The sequence below is a fragment of the Delphinus delphis genome, chromosome 7, assembly GCF_949987515.2.
Source record: "Delphinus delphis chromosome 7, mDelDel1.2, whole genome shotgun sequence".
In the NCBI taxonomy this organism is placed as follows: domain Eukaryota; kingdom Metazoa; phylum Chordata; class Mammalia; order Artiodactyla; family Delphinidae; genus Delphinus; species Delphinus delphis.
Window position 1 is genome coordinate 29,100,393 of NC_082689.1, and position 17,187 is coordinate 29,117,579.

A 17,187-nucleotide genomic window follows, 5' to 3' on the forward strand; every position below is an offset into this window, starting at 1 on the left:
GTCCTTAAGGGATCGCCCATGTCCATGCAATTCAAGATGGCTACTCCCAGGCCTGCTTTATATCAACCTAGTTTTCATGCAACTATTTTGAAAGTGGGAAGGGGAGAGGATGTCCCAACTTTTAAAAGTACAGCTTGGAATTGCACTTGTCACTTCCACTCACATCTCATCAACCAGAAGTTAGTTATATGTCGATATGCAACTGCAAAGGAGCTGGGAAGTAGAATTCTCATTCTGGGTAGCAATGAGCATGGCTAAAATCTGGGGATTCTCTTATGATAGAAAAAGGGAGAATGACTATAGAAGGACAACTGGCTGTTGCTGCTCTGCTCTGAGTCTTAAGAATAGCCTCTTTTTAAGACATTTAAACATGAAGCACTTCAGTTTCAGAAATTCTAAAAGTATAATATGGTAAGAAAAAAAATCGTAGTGCATTTTAGTTTGTGGCACATTGCACAGTCAAAATAACTGCAGGGAAACTAGCTTCCTGTGGTATGCCAGAAGTTCTGAATGGAAATTTAATTTACATTTTGCATTTTATGAGAATATTGCATTATTGGCATAATATGAAGTGACTGGGAAATGAATAACTTTGAGAAAGTAAGCCTATAGGGTCAAATTAACCACATCTTAATATTCTTGCACTTTTTTCTTTCCAAAGTATCAAATCACATTGCACTGACATTTTCACCCCAAGTTGAAAATTTAGTAGAAGAATGAAGAGAAACGTATTTTGTAGCTGTGGGTTTAGCACAGACAAAATTAAGGCTGTTTGAGGTTAGAGGGATATAGTCTGACAGATTGTGTGGGGATGTTTTTACATATGTGGGTGTCAACATGTTTGTGCTGAATTGTTTGCAGATTTGGGGGGAGGTGGTTTTGTGTGTGTGTGTGTGTGTGTGTGTGTGTGTGTGTGTGTGTGTGTGTGTGTGAATGTAGACTCCATGGGTGGCTTCAATCATTGTGTTTTCTTCCTAATTCCTATTACAAAGCAGCAGAAAGAGGTTGTAGGAGGATCTAAGCTACAGTGCTTGAAGGAGGGTTTGAACTAAGGACTAGTCATAGATGCATGTTTGTTCGATCAAGTTAATTGACGGTCTTTGAAATGTCTCCACTGTTCTAAGTAAGTCTTGGAAATACTAAGGCAAGTAAACCTGGCCTCTACCCTTGCAGGGACCAGTTGGTTTTGTGAGGCGACAGCATGTAAACACATCACTCAAGCAGTAAGATAAGACCCTCCTGAAGAAGTTATAGGATCAGAGAGGAAGGGGCACCCAGTTCTACCAGAGTTGGTCTAGAATCGCTTCCCAGAGGATACGCTTTGTGAGGTACTGGTGCCACACATTAGGCTAGGCTCTGAGGATACAGCTATGTACAGACATGAACTCTCACTTCAAGGAGATCAGTCTCCTGGGAGGGGGGTGGCTTGTCATCAAGACCCCTAAGGGTGTGGTTCTTACTTCTTTCCAGTCCATTCTTGAAATTCCTCTTCATATACTCACCCTTCACCTCAGCTGCGACACCCCACTGTTCCGCATCTGTGGGCCTTTGTATCTGCTGTTCCTTCTCCCTGAAATGCCCACTTCCCTTGTCCCTGGCATCCCTCAAGTTTCAGTGAGGCTTCTCTCTTCTGGGATGCCTACCCTGAGGGTCCTACAGAAGGCCATCTAGGGATGGCCTTCTCCACACATCCACGCACATGCACTGATCAGACACATCGGCCTTTTGTTGTTTGTGTGCACACATGGGGCTTCCCCACCTGGAAACCCCTCTAAAACAGAGACCCTTTACTTTTTTGCTTTAATCTCCGGCACTGTCATTGCTCGGTGCATATAAGAACCAACAAGTAATGTTGGTTGAATCTAGGTTGTCACACTGAAGAGGCTGATGGTATTTTCACCATCAGTGAGTTAGACCAGAAGTCTTGGTATCTGACTTCGCCTGCTCACTTGTGGACAGAGATGAGGTGTGTCGGAAACAATTGCATGTTAGGGTTTGTGAATCTGGAAGGCAGGATGTTACTGTTGATTTCTGATTGATCACTGACCTGTTCATTAGTAAGTGTCATTCTGAGTGAACTATATGCACTGAGAATGCCTGAGCTGGTACTCAACAGTGGGTGATGACAAAGAGGCAAGCGAGAAAGCATCTAGCTCTGTTCCTAGACACATTGGATACTCAGACAGGGCAAAAGATCAAGGCATAAAAAGATAAATATCTATAGGAAATAGCAAACACGTGGCCAAAGAGTGAAAACTCGGACAAAACTATAGTTTTCTGAGAAGGAGCAATACTTTGGGCTGACACGTAGAAGACAGACACATCTTGAGTTGAGGACATCCCCGTACGCAGGAAGGACTGGGGCGGGCTGCTTGGGAATGTTGGAGAGTGAGGGGTTTATGGAAGGAGTAGTGGGTAGATAAGGGTAGGGAAAAAAGTGAGATGGTTTTGTGGACATCTTTTCCAAAGTACATAGGCAGTGGTATTTGAAGAGCATCTTGCATAAGTTATCATTGTCAAAATAAGAGACTAATATTTTCCTTTTGAGTTTTATTTCCTTAAACTTCATACTTGGGCAGGTACGCATGTGGGATGGTTTAGCTAATGGGGAAATTTGGTCTCTGGGAAAAAAGGGGGTTAACCTTGGGAGAGTTAAGTTATATAGACAAATTGATGCTTTAAATCTTGACTCGAAATCTCTAGGGAATTGGATCCATATCTATTCAGCTTGAATGGTAGCTGGTCCAGGTGAGGGCCCATATCTCCATCGTCTGTATGTAAATGATACAATTTGGGCTTTTTGAGGATTGATAAAGTTACCTTTTTGTTTTTTAATTTAAGACAAATTACCTTATCCAGTATTGATTTGCTTAGACCACTTCTCTACCATCTGCATTTGTATAATCAGGGAATAACAATTAATGATTGCGTTAGCTGAATCAGAACAAATTCAGGATGCTAACACTAGTCATTTGATAATTTCCAAAATCAGATCTAACGTGGTTTTTGGATTATCCAGTTTTATGGTTTTCTATACCACCGGTCCATCTCTTTCCATATATATCACATATGTAGCAGAAAATTAACTCTGTACCCTAATATATGTGTTTCAAGCTTATATTATCCAATTTTTAGTTAGCAAAAAAGGAAAATTCAGTGTATCTAAGACAATAAATTAGGCATCATCTACTAATGTGATATGTGCCAGTTGGTGACTACCATGTGTCCTGGATCCAGTGAGATTTGTTTTAGCCTACCCTCCCGACACATTGGTACTGGACCTCCATGCCCCTCTTTTTTTCATAAATCCCAGCTACACAATCCTCTCCCGCTGCCCTCGGGTTCTCCCAGATCCTCACCAGTAGGTATAAGGCCTACTCTCATTCAAAGCTCTGTGCTACCCATTATTCTTTTTCTTACTACCTCCCTTCATGCTAGAAGAATAAATTCCTGCCAGTACTCACTTGAAGTTGTACACCTGAGTTACCAGCCTCTGAAATTCGTTGGACCTTTGGGGGGAAGGGTTCCTGTTCTATGTTGGTTTGCTTCTGAAGGGCATGGCACACTGCTGCATTAGAGATATTACTACTTTCACAGTGGCTTGGTGATACTTTTTTCATATCAACTAAGCTTGGAACATGTTGACTGGGGCTAAAGTTACATTTTTAAAATTAAATTTTTTTAAATGATTCAAAAATTAATAGTTTGGTCATGGTTGTAATAGTAATACACTGTTCCTGCATGTATCCTTTGCAATCATGCTATATTTACATTTGAATACAAAAATCAAAGATTTTGGCCATGAGTTTGAAATTCATAGTTCTTAATCAAATTCTTACCTAAATACATCACATTGAATTGTGGAGACCTGGCTTACAGAGTAATATCTTTATTGCTAAATGGAGGAAATGCCCTACAAATTAGTTTCAAATAAATTCACATGGTGTAGTTATTGTGACAGGAAAAGAGACAAATGTTTTAACAAATTTTTTCTTCAAATTTAATTTCTATCTAGCTTTTAACTTTTATTGTAACTTTGGTAATCACCAAAATGTACTTAAATTTCCAAATTGATATTAAACTTTCCTTGAATTTATCTTTAAAAAGCTGATAAAAATAATTTTTAAAATTAATATTGGACAACAGCAACAAAAAGAAGCCAGTAAGAATCAAAGCAAAATAAGAAAAAATTAACCATGGTGCCAGAAAGACATTTAGTTCCCCGAATGGTCATACTTACCTGTTTTACAGCTTGAGATCATATAACTTCAGGTATGAGTGTTGAATTTTTAAGTGAGTTTACAGTCTTTTGAGAATTACTCTCTTAAGAGTTGTGGGATTTTGTTTTTGTTTTGCTGGGGGAAGGGAATTAATTGTAACTTACTGAAAATATTAGAATGCTGTATACATTTTGATAAAATAAGAAATCAGTTTGACTTTGAGAATATTATGATACCCCTAGCCTTATGGGACACATGCTGTGGTATCTAAAAACAAATGTATTGGACTCACAGGTTGCACATTTGCAAAAATTCTATAATTGCTGAGAGATATACTTGTTCCAGCATCTGTGATCGTTGCCTGTTTTCATGACCAATCCAGTCTTCCTTCAGCATTTCAGACAAATTCACTAAGAATCTAACAATTCACCTCCAAAGGAACGTTTAGAAAAAGTTAACAGTCATTAAAAATGGAATATGTCCCCAAAGACTTGCTTAATCCTGTGTATTTCCAGGCCGTGTTTTACAAAGCTAGGTGGGTCTGAGAAGTGATTCAGTGTGATGCTTGGGCTCCAGTTTAAGTTTCATGGAGAAGCCCTTGTGCCCTTGCCCTGCATACAGAGGTGACAGAGGTCTCTGTTCCCATAGTCTTCTCTGGCCTCCTGCACACCTGCAAACTCCATTTTGATATCACCATCATTGTCAATACACCCTTTATCCATTTGGGACTTCGTAATTGACCACTTTTATGTACTAGATTCCATTGAATCTTCATAACTACAAGAGAAGAGGGAAGATGTTTTAAAATTTCTTTTCTACGCGGTTAAGAACAGTAAATCCAGAAGAAGTTAACTGACTCTGCAAGGCTGTATTGCTAGTATGTGGCAAAGCCAGAGCTAAAAGAATCTGGTTTTGGATGACTAGTCCTTTATCTCTCCACCAGACCAATGATTCAAGTTTCATCAGGGCATTGAGGGAAGCCTACCCTGAGGGTCCTACAGAGTCTAGGGATGGCCTCCTCCACACATCCATGCACACACATTGATCAGTTGCATTGGGCTTGTGTTGTTTGTGTTCACGCGTGGGGCTTCCCCACCTGGGAACTCCTTTAGTGCCAAGACCATTTGCTTTTGCTTTAAGCTCTAGCACTGTCATTGCTTGGTGCATATTAGAACCAACAATTAATGTTGGCTGAACCCAGGTTGTCACACTGAAGAGGCTGATGGTATTTTCACTATCAGTGAGTTAGACCAGAAGTATCAGTATTTGACTTTGCCTCCTTACCTGCAGACAGAGATGAGTTGTTTTGGATGATGTGTGTTAGGGTTTGTGAATCTGGATAGCAGGGTGGTAACATAGCTTTTTGTGCTGGGCATTGGTAAGAGTTTAGAAAGGACGAGGCCTTACACTTGAATTAATGGTGGGAATTCTACATAGAAGCTATATTTTAAACTAGTGCTGTCTAAAATAGAAATATATGCAAGCCATATATGTGATTTAAAATTTTCTAGTAACCACATTTTGTAAAAAGTAAATAGAAATAGGTAATAGTAATTTTAATAATATATTTTATCTAAACCAATATATCCAAAATATTCTTTCAACATAAATCAATATGAAAAATTATTGAGCTATATTTTACATATTCTTTTTATTAATAAGTCCTCCATATCCGGTGTATTCTATACTTATTGCATGCCTAAATCCATATGCTAAATTTTCAATGGTTAAAGTTAAATACAGTCCTACCAAAAGAAGAGTATAAAATATTCTTTATATTGCTTCAGTTTTCAAATTTTAATTTACATTAAATTAAATTGGAAGTTCAGTTTTTTGTTTTTGTTTTTGTTTTTTTTGCGGTACGCGGGCCTGTCACTGTTGTGGCCTCTCCCGTTGCGGAGCACAGGCTCCGGACGCGCAGGCTCAGCGGCCATGGCTCACGGGCCCAGCCGCTCCGTGGCCTGTGGGATCTTCCCTGACCGGGGCACGAACCCGTGTTCCCTGCATCGGCAGGCGGACTCTCAACCACTGCGCCACCAGGGAGGCCCGGAAGTTCAGTTCTTTAGTTGTCTTAGCCACATTTCAAGTGCTCACAGCCACATGTGGTTTCTGACTACTGTATTGGACACTGCAGTTGTTGACAGCTGTGGGATTAAGTCAAAATCCTTTCTCACCTCTCTCCATATTCTGAAGTAGGAGCTATACCTCATTAAGGATATAAGGTTTAAATTTTAATTTATAAATTTTTAAACAACCATTTTAAGGTGGTGATCCAGGCAATGAGGAGTTAACCTAATCTAGGCCAGTTATTATTTTATTAGTTGTTTTAAAAATTAAAAAAAAATAGAGTAAATGTTTGTATGGTCTGTAAAGTGTCTGGTGCTTTGCATAAATTCAGTAACTCAGGCCCTAGCACCCAGTTGGCTTTTGGGTGAGCAAGTAAATGGATGAATGAAAACAATCAACATGGAGCATAAATAAATGAGTACATATTTTATTTTATGTAATAGTTATAAATACTTTTGAAATTCAGGAAAATAAAGCCCTTGTCTCATTTTTCCATCACTCCCCTAATCTAAAAACCTTGGGAAAAAAATATTTAAAATTCAGCTAGAACAATGATTATTAATAATATTTAACAATGTTAATAATAATAATTGGAAGCCATTTCCACCTTAAAAGTGGCAATCTGGAAAACGGGGCCATGGTCGTTTTCTTTGAGTTTGAGAATTTACAAACCTGTCACAGCATCATGACCTGTATATTGCATTGCTCACTACAATTTTCCATTAAATGTTTAATTTATTGAATTCATGTAGATCAATCTCAAAGTGATTTAGTAAATAAATGTTTCAAACATTATCATTAAAAAAAAAAATTTAGCTGGAATCTAAGAGGAACTCTGAGACAGTTTTCCAAAGCAGCGTTAATAACGTGGAGTGTTTTTTAGTTGTAGCACATACACCCTGAGAAGGGATTGCCAAGCTATGGAGTGATGTTTACTGGTTACTCTTTTTCCAATTTTTTTAAATGTTTATTTATTTATTTTCTTATTAGTCATCCATTTTATACACATGAGTGTATACATGTCAATCCCAGTCTCCAAATTCATCCCAGCACCACCCCCCACCCCCCGCCGCTTTCCCCCCTTGGTGTCTATACATTTGTTCTCTACTTCTGTATACCAGTTTCTGTTCTGCAAACCAGTTCATCTGTGCCATTTTCTAGGTTTCACATATATGCGTAAATATACGATATTTGTTTTTCTCTTTCTGACTTACTTCACTCTGGATGACAGTCTCTAGATGCATCCACATCTCTACAAATGACCCAATTTTGTTCCTTTTTATGGCTGAGTAATATTCCATTGTATATATGTACCACATCTTCTTTATCCATTCGTCTGTTGATGGGCATTTAGGTTGCTTCCATGACCTGGCTATTGTAAATAGTGCTGCAGTGAACATTGGGGTGCATGTGTCTTTTTGAATTATGGTTTTTTCTGGGTATATGCCCAGTAGTGGGATTGCTGGGTCATATAGTAATTCTATTTTTAGTTCTTTAAGGAACCTCCATACTGTTCTCCATAGTGGCTGTATCAATTTACATTCCCACCAACAGTGCAAGAGGGTTCCCTTTTCTCCACACCCTCTCCAGCATTTGTTGTTTGTAGGTTTTCTTATGGTGCCCATTCTAACTGGTGTGAGGTGATACCTCGTAGTTTTGATTTGCATTTCTCTAATAATTAGTAATGTTGAGCAGCTTTATGTGTGCTTCTTGGCCATCTGTATGTCTTCTATGGAGAAATGTCTGTTTAGGTCTTCTGCCCAGTTTTTGATTGGCTTGTTTGTTTTTTTAATATTGAGCTGCATGAGCTGTTTATATATTTTGGAGATTAATCCTTTGTCCGATGATTCATTTGCAAATATTTTCTCCCATTTTGAGGGTTGTCTTTTCGTCTTGTTTATGGTTTCCTTTGCTGTGAAAAAGCTTTTAAGTTTCATTAGGTCCCATTTGTTTATTTTTGTTTTTATTTCCATTTCTCTAAGAGATGGGTCAAAAAAGATCTTGCTGTGATTTATGTCAAAGAGTGTTCTTCCTATGTTTTCCTCTAAGAGTTTTATAGTGCCTGGTCTTACATTTAGGTCTCTAATCCATTTTGAGTTTATTTTTGTGTATGGTGTTAGGGAGTGTTCTAATTTCATTCTTTTACATGTAACTGTCCAGTTTTCCCAGCACTACTTATAGAAGAGGCTCTCTTTTCTCCATTGAATATTCTCGCCTCCTTTATCAAAAAGTAGGTGACCATATGTGTGTGGGTTTATCTCTGGGCTTTCTATCCTGTTCCATTGATCTCTATTTCTGTTTCTGTGCCACTACCATACTGTCTTGATTATTGTAGCTTTGTAATATAGTCTGAAATCCAGGACCCTGATTCCACCAGCTCCATTTTCCTTTCTCAAGATAGCTTTGGCTATTCGGGGTCTTTTGTGTTTCCATACGAATTGTGAAGTTTTTTACTCTAGTTCTGTGAAAAATGCCATTGGTAGTTTGATAGGGATTGCATTGAATCTATAGATTGCTTTGGGTAGTATAGTCATTTTCACAATATTGATTCTTCCAATCCAAGAACACAGTATATCTCTCCATCTGTTTGTATCATCTTTAATTTCTTTCATCAGTGTCTTATAGTTTTCTGCATACAGGTCTTTTGTCTCCCTAGGTAGGTTTATTCCTAGGTATTTTATTCTTTTTGTTGCAATGGTAAACGGGAGATTACCATTCCTTAATTTAAATTCCTTAATTTCTCTTTCAGATTTTTCATCATTTGTGTATACGAATGCAAAAGATTTCTGTGCATTAATTTTGTATCCTGCAACTTTACCAAATTCATTGATTAGCCCTAGTAGTTTTCTGGTGGCATCTTTAGGATTCTCTATGTATAGTATCATGTCATCTGCAAACAGTGACAGTTTTACTTCTTTTCCAATTTGTATTACTTTTATTTATTTTTCTTCTCTGATTGCCGTGACTAGGACTTCCAAAACTATGTTGAATAATAGTGGTGAGAGTGGACATCCTTGTCTTGTTCCTGATCTTAGAGGAAATGCTTTCAGCTTTTCACCATTAAGAATGACATTGACTGTGGGTTTGTCGTATCTGGCCTTTATTATGTTGAGGTAGGTTCCCTCTATGCCCACTTTCTGGAGAGTTTTTATCATAAATGGTGTTGAATTTTGTCAAAAGCTTTTTCTGCATTTATTGAGATAATCATATGGTTTTTATTCTTCGGTTTGTTAATATGGCGTATCAGATTGATTGATTTGCGTATAGTGAAGAATCCTTTCATCTCTGGGATAAATCCCACTTGATCATGGCGTATGATCCTTTTAATGTGTTGTTGGATTCTGTTTGCTAGTATTTTGTTGAGGATTTTTGCATCTCTATTCATCAGTGATATTGGTCTGTAATTTTCTTTTTTTGTGGTATCTTTGTCTGGTTTTGGTATCAGGGTGATGGTGGCCTCATAGAATGAGTTTAGGAGTTTTACTTCCTCTGCAATTTTTTGGAAGAGTTTGAGAAGGATGGGTGTTAGCTCTTCTCTAAATGTTTGATAGACTTCACCTGTGAAGCTATGTGGTCCTGGACTTTTGTTTGTTGGAAGATTTTTAATCACAGTTTCAATTTCATTACTTGTGATTGGTCTGTTCATATTTTCTGTTTCTTCCTGGTTCAGTCTTGGAAGGTTATACCTTTCTAAGAATTTGTCCATTTCTTCCAGGTTGTCCATTTTATTGGCTAGAGTTGCTTATAGTAGTCTCTTAGGATGCTTTGTATTTCTGCAGTGTCTGTTGTAACTTCTCCTTTTTCATTTCTAATTTTATTGATTTGAGTCCTCTCCCTCTTTTTCTTGATGAGTCTGGCTAATGGTTTATCAATTTTGTTTATCTTCTCAAAGGACCAGCTTTTAATTTTATTAATCTTTGCTATTATTTTCTTTGTTTCTATTTCATTTATTTCTGCTCTGATCTTTATGATTTCTTTCCTTCTGGTAACTTTGCATTTTGTTTGTTCTTCTTTCTCTAGTTCCTTTAGGTGTAGGGTTAGATTGTTTACCTGAGATTTTTCTAGTTTTTTGAGGTAGGCTTGTATAGCTATAAACTTCCTTCTTAGAACTGCTTTTGCTGCATCCCATAGGTTTTGGATTGTCATGTTTTCATTGTCATTTGTCTCTAGGTATTTTTTGATTTCCTCTTTGATTTCTTCAGTGATCTCTTGGTTATTTAGTAACATATTGTTTAGCCTCCATGTGTTTTGTGTTTTTTACGTTTTTTTCCCCTGTAATTGATTTCTAATCTCATAGCATTGTGGTCAGAAAAGATGCTTGATATGATTTCAATTTTCTAAATTTACTGAATTTTCTAAATTTATTTGTCTCAGCATGTTTCTCCTTGGTTTTATCCTGTATGGGACTCTCTGCACTTCCTGGACTTGGCTGGTTATTTCCTTTCCCATGTTAGGGAAGTTTTCGACTATAATCTCTTCAAATATTTTCTCGGGTCCTTTCTCTCTTCTCCTTCTGGGACCCCTATAATGCGAATGTTGTTGCGTTTAATGCTGTCCCAGAGGTCTCTTAGGCTGTCTTCATTTATTTTCATTCTTTTTCTTTATTCTGTTCTGCAGCAGTGAATTCTACTATTTTGTCTTTCAGGTCACTTGCCCGTTCTTCTGCCTCAGGTATTCTGCTATTGATTCCTTCTAGTGTGGTTTTCATTTCAGTTATTGTATTGTTCATCTCTGTTTGTTTGTTCTTTAATTCTTCTAGATCTTTTAAAAACATTTCTTGCATCTTCTCCATCTTTGCCTCCATTCTTTTTCTGAGGTCCTGGATCATCTTCACTATCATTATTCTGAATTCTTTTTCTGGAAGATTGCCTATCTCCATTTCATTTAGTTGTTTTCCTGGGGTTTTATCTTGTTCCGTCATCCAGTACATAGCCCTCTGCTTTTTCATCTTGTCTGTCTTTCTGTGAATGTGTTTTTTGTTTCACAGGCTGCAGGATTGTAGTTCGTCTTGCTTCTGCTGTCTGCCCTCTGGTGGATGAGCCTCTTTGTCCAGTGTTAAGAAAGCTTTGTGACATTTTCTCTCTCAGTATCTGTATTCCCCAGGTGTTTAAATTCTCTAGTGTTGCTGAGTGTGATGTGAAAGCAATTGATGGGTCTTTGCTGGTTTCCTCTAGATGTGCTAGGTGACAATATAAACCCATTACAGAGTACCCTTTCTCCTTTCCATTTTGCTTTTCCATTTCCTGATCTACAGAATTTCAAATTCCTAATCCAAGTCCTAAGGAGACTAGGACCCTAACATGCCCAGATAACAGAAATCTAGTAGCTACATTTTTTAAACAAATAAAATGAAATAGAATTAGTTTTAACAGAAACATAGGTACATCAACATCCTAGTCTCCTTAGGAAATGGATTAGGAACTTGAAACTTTGCAGATCAGGAAATGAATGCAGAAAATTTGCATTAGCAATGTTTATTTTCAAGAGACTTTTAATGCAAGATTCTGACACCTGTTCGTACTTCATGCTACAATCTATATCTTAAAGGCAAACGTATAGTGCAATATGTTTGACGTATCACTTATGCTCTCCCAAACCCATCTTCAGTGAGAACCTCTACAATGAGTTCTGTAAAAGGATGCACTTGGTTTCCCAGAGGGGATGTTTCTCAGGAGACTGATCCCAGGGTTGAGATGAAGATTTACAGGAAGGTTTTCAGGATACTCCTTTTCTAGGCTCGGGCAGATAGGGAAGAAGTGGGAAGTGATCTTTGATGGTGAAGGAATAGTTAATCCATTGTAGAGTTTCACATTGTAGTCCCTGTTACAGAGGCGTGGCCAGATTTAAACAAGCAAGCAAACATTTTCTACTCTTATGCCAGTTCAGTACATGGAGAGGGACTGAAATCACTCAGGCTGTCCTGCCCCTCTGCTGTACCTGGGTCTTTGTTGCAAATGAGGATGCTTTATTCATGCAGTTTCTTTTACAGGATTGAGCCAGGCCCCGCTTTAGTGTTGTTGGTATCACAATGAACAAAAGAGATGCCCACATGAAGCTTATACTCTCCTAGGGGAAGCAGACAGTAGTACACACAAACAATATGCAATCTAATGTCAGAGTGACTAAGTAGTATATAGATGACAGAATCTGCTGTTCAGCAGATGATGGGGAGGGTAGGTCTCTCTGAGGTGGAGACATTTGAACATTGACCTGAATGAAGTGAGGCAACAGGAGTGTTCCAGGTAGCAAGTGCAAAGGCTCTGAGGTGGGAGCAGCCAGATAGGGCGTGGGGAATCAGGTTGGCGGTGGCAGATCATGTAGACTCTATACTAGAGGACCTTATAGGCTTTTGACTTTTATTCAAAAAGCAATAGGAAACCATTGGAGCATTTACACTTTAATATCTTCTTAACCATTTTTGGGTCATGAACTTCTTTGGCAGTCTGGTGAAGCCTGTGGAACCCTCTGCAGAATAATATTTTTAAATGCATAAAATAAAATCCAGGGGATTTTAAAGAAAACAATTATATGGAAATATAAAGATTGAAGTCCCCTTTAAGGGACACACATGCTCTGATTTACATTTTCAAAGGGTTGTTCTGACTGCTGCAGCGAGAATAGACCGTAGGGGCCAAGGATAGAAGCACAGAGACCAGTGAGCTTGGAGCCAAGCTGTTTTCATCTACCCTGTAGGGCAACGGTCTCGAAATAGGGTTGTGCAACACAGTCTTTTTGAGTGCAGGAAGAAAAATTTATAACTTCTATTTATATTTAATTGACCCTAATTCTTTTAAATTTCTATATTGAGTGTATGTTTTATAATATCCTAATATATTAGGACGTTAGTACGTTTATATAATTCATGAATAAATCTGCATGTATTGGAGGTACATGTTCAAAAGGTAATGGTAACAATATATTTTGATCAATCAAATGTGATGTTTGTGATGTAGGAAGAGTTACTCTATAAGAAACTAAAAAAAAAAAAATGCCACACTGCTTTAGACCACATTCCATTTCAGAGGCCATTTTGTGGGGAAGCATGAATTTGTGCCATGATTCAGCCTTGCTAAATGTCAGTCCTGTTTCTCAAGCATCCTTAACTCTCCTTAAGAGCCCTCATATGGCTATAAATCTATTTACACCTGATTAGACCTACTGTCACGTCTGACGTGACACATACTCCCCCAGGGAAATGAGTTTCCTGGGGTTAATAATTTCCAGAAAGGTAAAGCAGTTCTTGATGTTCCCCCTAAAATTCTGAAGAGCGGCTTCAACTGCGGGCCCTGTGAATCGTGCAGGCATTGTCATGCTCTCCTGTACATCCTCTTTGTCACGTGCTTGCCTTCATTCACGCACTCCTTCGGGACTTGAGTCCTGATGTTTGAAGCCTGTGTCCCATTTGCCTGTCTCACAGAGACCTCTCTTGAACATTTTTGTTCACTCTTGAGATGCAGTGAGCCAAATGCTGGGCATTCTAGGTGCCGCAAGTGTAGCGTGGGGCAGGGCTATGACATTTTCTGTTTTATACCCAGGAATAGGACCTGGAGTGGAGCAAGGACAGAAGGGAGAGTGAGGCAGATGAGCTGATTTTGCATGAATCTGTTCAGTTATTACTGAACTGCCTTTTTCTTTTCTTTCTTTCTCCCTCCCTCCCTCCCTTCCTTCCTTCCTTCCTTCCTTCTTTTCTCCTACACCCCTTTCACCCCCCGTCTTTTTTTTCTAAAAGACTTTGTTTTCTTTTATAAAGAAAGCCGTTCTTTTCTAAAGAAGAAAACCCAAGCCATTCATAAAATGAGCAGAAACCCTCAGGTACGGTGTTAGGATAAAAACTAACGCATTGTGGGTGTAGGTTGTTCTGCCCCCAAGATCCAGCAGTCGGGTGTTGGTGTCTGGGGGATGTAATCTTGGCCATGCAAAGTGCTGACGGAAGAATTTCACTGACTTGAGAGTAGATATTAGTTTGTGGAAGTGGGTACAGAACCCAGAAACTAGGCCAGCCTAACCACACTATTTGTGAGCTTTAGTTAGGAAATTGTATTCCCAATTCTTTGTATTTTTCCTGTCCCTCTGATTTCTGAACTCTCCCTGTTTCAGGCACTACTCCTTCATTTGGCTCTGTTCTTTCTTGGTTATTTTAAATTTCTTATTAGTGAGTATTTGCGGAAATGGCAACTTGTAGGTCAATTACTCAGGAGCTAGAAAAATAACCTGATGCATCACTGTAGCATAACTTGGCTAAACTAGCAGGGCACAGAGGGTCTTGTCCGTAGTGTTATTCTGTATAGCACCTGCTGCAAGCAGGAAACAATGTTAGATGACACGATTCAGAGCTAAGTCAAGCTGGTTTTAGTTTCTGTCTGTGCAGTGGCAAAAGGGACGCAGCCACTGGAAGGACACTGAAATAGCTACTGGGAAGAGGATGGTTGGTTTGTGCCAGGAATTAACAGAGCATCTACATTATTTTCTGGGAAATAACTAAATCCTTGACATTATTTGTCAGAATAGAACAGAACAAAACTGGTTAAAAAAAATTCAGCAAGGGGAAAAGCAAACTCTTTGAACTTTTTAAAAAATATACCCAAAGACATCTACTTTAATCTCCCTCATTTTCTGTGTCCTTCCTGTGTCCTTCAGAATGTGGTTGCCTGTGATGGACGGGTCTGTTCGATTGTGGGATTGATTTTGGGGACTGGATGTCTCTGCTTGTTGCTGTAGAATGTCATGGGATTTCCAGATGCCTTGTTGCATTTGGGGTACGCTTGGTACCCAAGGTTCCAGGACCCTCCAATTTTACTCTCATTTGAAGGCCTTTGAGGGTGGAAGGTATTTTGAATTTCTGAAGTCTTTGGTGCCTCATTCTCTGTTTCTTGTTGTTTGTGTCAGATTTGTTTGAAGTAACAGAGCCTCGTGGGTGATCAATAACATTAAGTAAATGATGCCAACAGGCCTCTCTGAGAGGGCACTTCTGTCTCCTACTTGGGTCTCTTATTTCCCCTTCAGCAACCCACTCATTCAGAGCAGATCTAAAGAGCACAGTTTTTCTGGTCCATTCTCCATCAGTATACTGAGAAAATACTTAAAACTTTAAAAGACTCTCTGGTTTCCAATATTTAGTTTGCCCAGAGTGACTCCAGACCCAGCTGTCTGGAGCCTGAGCCCTGGAAGTTCGTACTGACGGCCAGTTAGACCTGTCTCCTCAGCAGCCTCTGAGAATATAGACGAACGGGGAGGAAAGGGGGTTCAGATTAATTGAACATTTACCTTGTGCCAGGCTTTGGAAATGCCTTATACACAACAACTTATGTAAGCCTCACGATAAACACAGGCATCTCACCCCCACTTGACAGATAAGGACCCTGAGGCCTGGTGTCTGCAAAGAATGAATAAGATCCCAGGTGTGCTAACTCCAAAGCTGACTTGACCCCTCCACTCTTCACCTTCTCTGCAGCAAGCGCACTTTTCCAAAATTGTGGCTTTACGTATCCAGAAAGTGAACTTTTAACACCGCTCAGTGATTCTTTTTTTTTTTTTTTTTCTGGTTTCCAAAACTGAATGGGTTTCCTCCTGCGCTTCTGGCCCTCCTTCATGTCCTCTTGGTTCGATTGAAAAGAAATGCCTGTGTTTCTCATTCCTCTTCTCCGTGGGTTTTACAGAGCAGCAGCCCACTAGGGCACCAATTTAATGAAATGAAATTTTTCAATCATGTTTGGTTCAATTCTAGGTGATACAAATAAAGAATTGTGAATGCTTTGTAGTTAGGTTCAAAGGGAAGGAAAAAGGTGGAAAGAAGAAACTGGGTCAAGTATAGTACCTGGGCAATGTCTCCTTAAGTGCTGCCTAGTGAACGTTGAGCTATTAAAAATGGAGAAATAATGGGGCAGCCGTACTACTTTGGCACTTGTGTATCTGGAAATTTCAGGTTTAGCAGTTTATAATACTTACCTATGCCAGGCGTTGTTCTAATTTATATATAGTACATATGTATATTAATTTATCCTCTCCAAACCCTTTAAGGTACATATCTCTAAGAAAACAGAGGCACAGAGATGTTGATTAACTTGCCCAAGGATAGACAGTTAAGGGCGGAACCAAAAGTTGAGCCTAGGAAGGTTGGCTTCAGAGCTGTTGACTGCTATGCTAACCAGCCTCTCAGTTACAGGGCTCAGTAACTCTCATGATTTCAAAGATCATTTTTCTTCTTATTAGAACCAGCCCACCATACAGTTGGAAGGGTAAGTATTTGTCATGTTTGATGACAGACGTTGATGGGTTAAAAAAAGGTCTTAGGAAAATCATGTACTTTCTCTTCCATATTCCTCCATCTGTATTTACTGTGCGAAAAGGTCACTTGAGCACAGAGCTCGAATTTCGTGCTTCTAAGCAGCTTCACCGTGGCTGAAACCTTGCTCTACAAATTGACTTTAAAAATATTTTGTAATAATGTGTATCACGCTCAAATATGAACGCTCTGGAGTCATTAAGTGATGAGCTTCTTAAATAGGACTTTTGAAACTGTATTTTACATAAATGCCGGGAATCGTTAAGTGATTTTTGTTTTACTCTCAGATTGTAGCCTTTTCTCGTGACTGTCCATCCACTCACATTTACTGGAAGGAGCTGGGGTTCTGGGAGACCTGAGCTCTTTGCCTTGTCAGTCAGCTGCCTGGCTACAGTTTGTGGTAGGAGGGAAGAGAGGGGAGAAGACTAAATAGGCTGAAATGGTAAATTACTGTAGGTTCTGGAGAAAAATAGAATTAGAAACATTTGTGGTTCAGATGAAAATAGCACATTTCCTTTCTGCTTGGAGTCGGGGGGAGGGGGTCAAAGTGCTCCAGGGAATAGAAAATAAATAAAAATTGATCCCTCACCAGTTGAAGGAAATGCTCTGACTCTGGGA

The 17,187-nt window shown here is 39.0% G+C and overlaps 1 protein-coding gene across 3 annotated transcripts in view; it reads left to right on the forward strand.

The window, feature by feature from the left end:
• The window catches only part of KLF7 (KLF transcription factor 7), a 108,866-nt gene that overhangs the window by 75,704 nt on the left and 15,975 nt on the right, over window positions 1-17,187 (forward strand). The window lies entirely within an intron of this gene.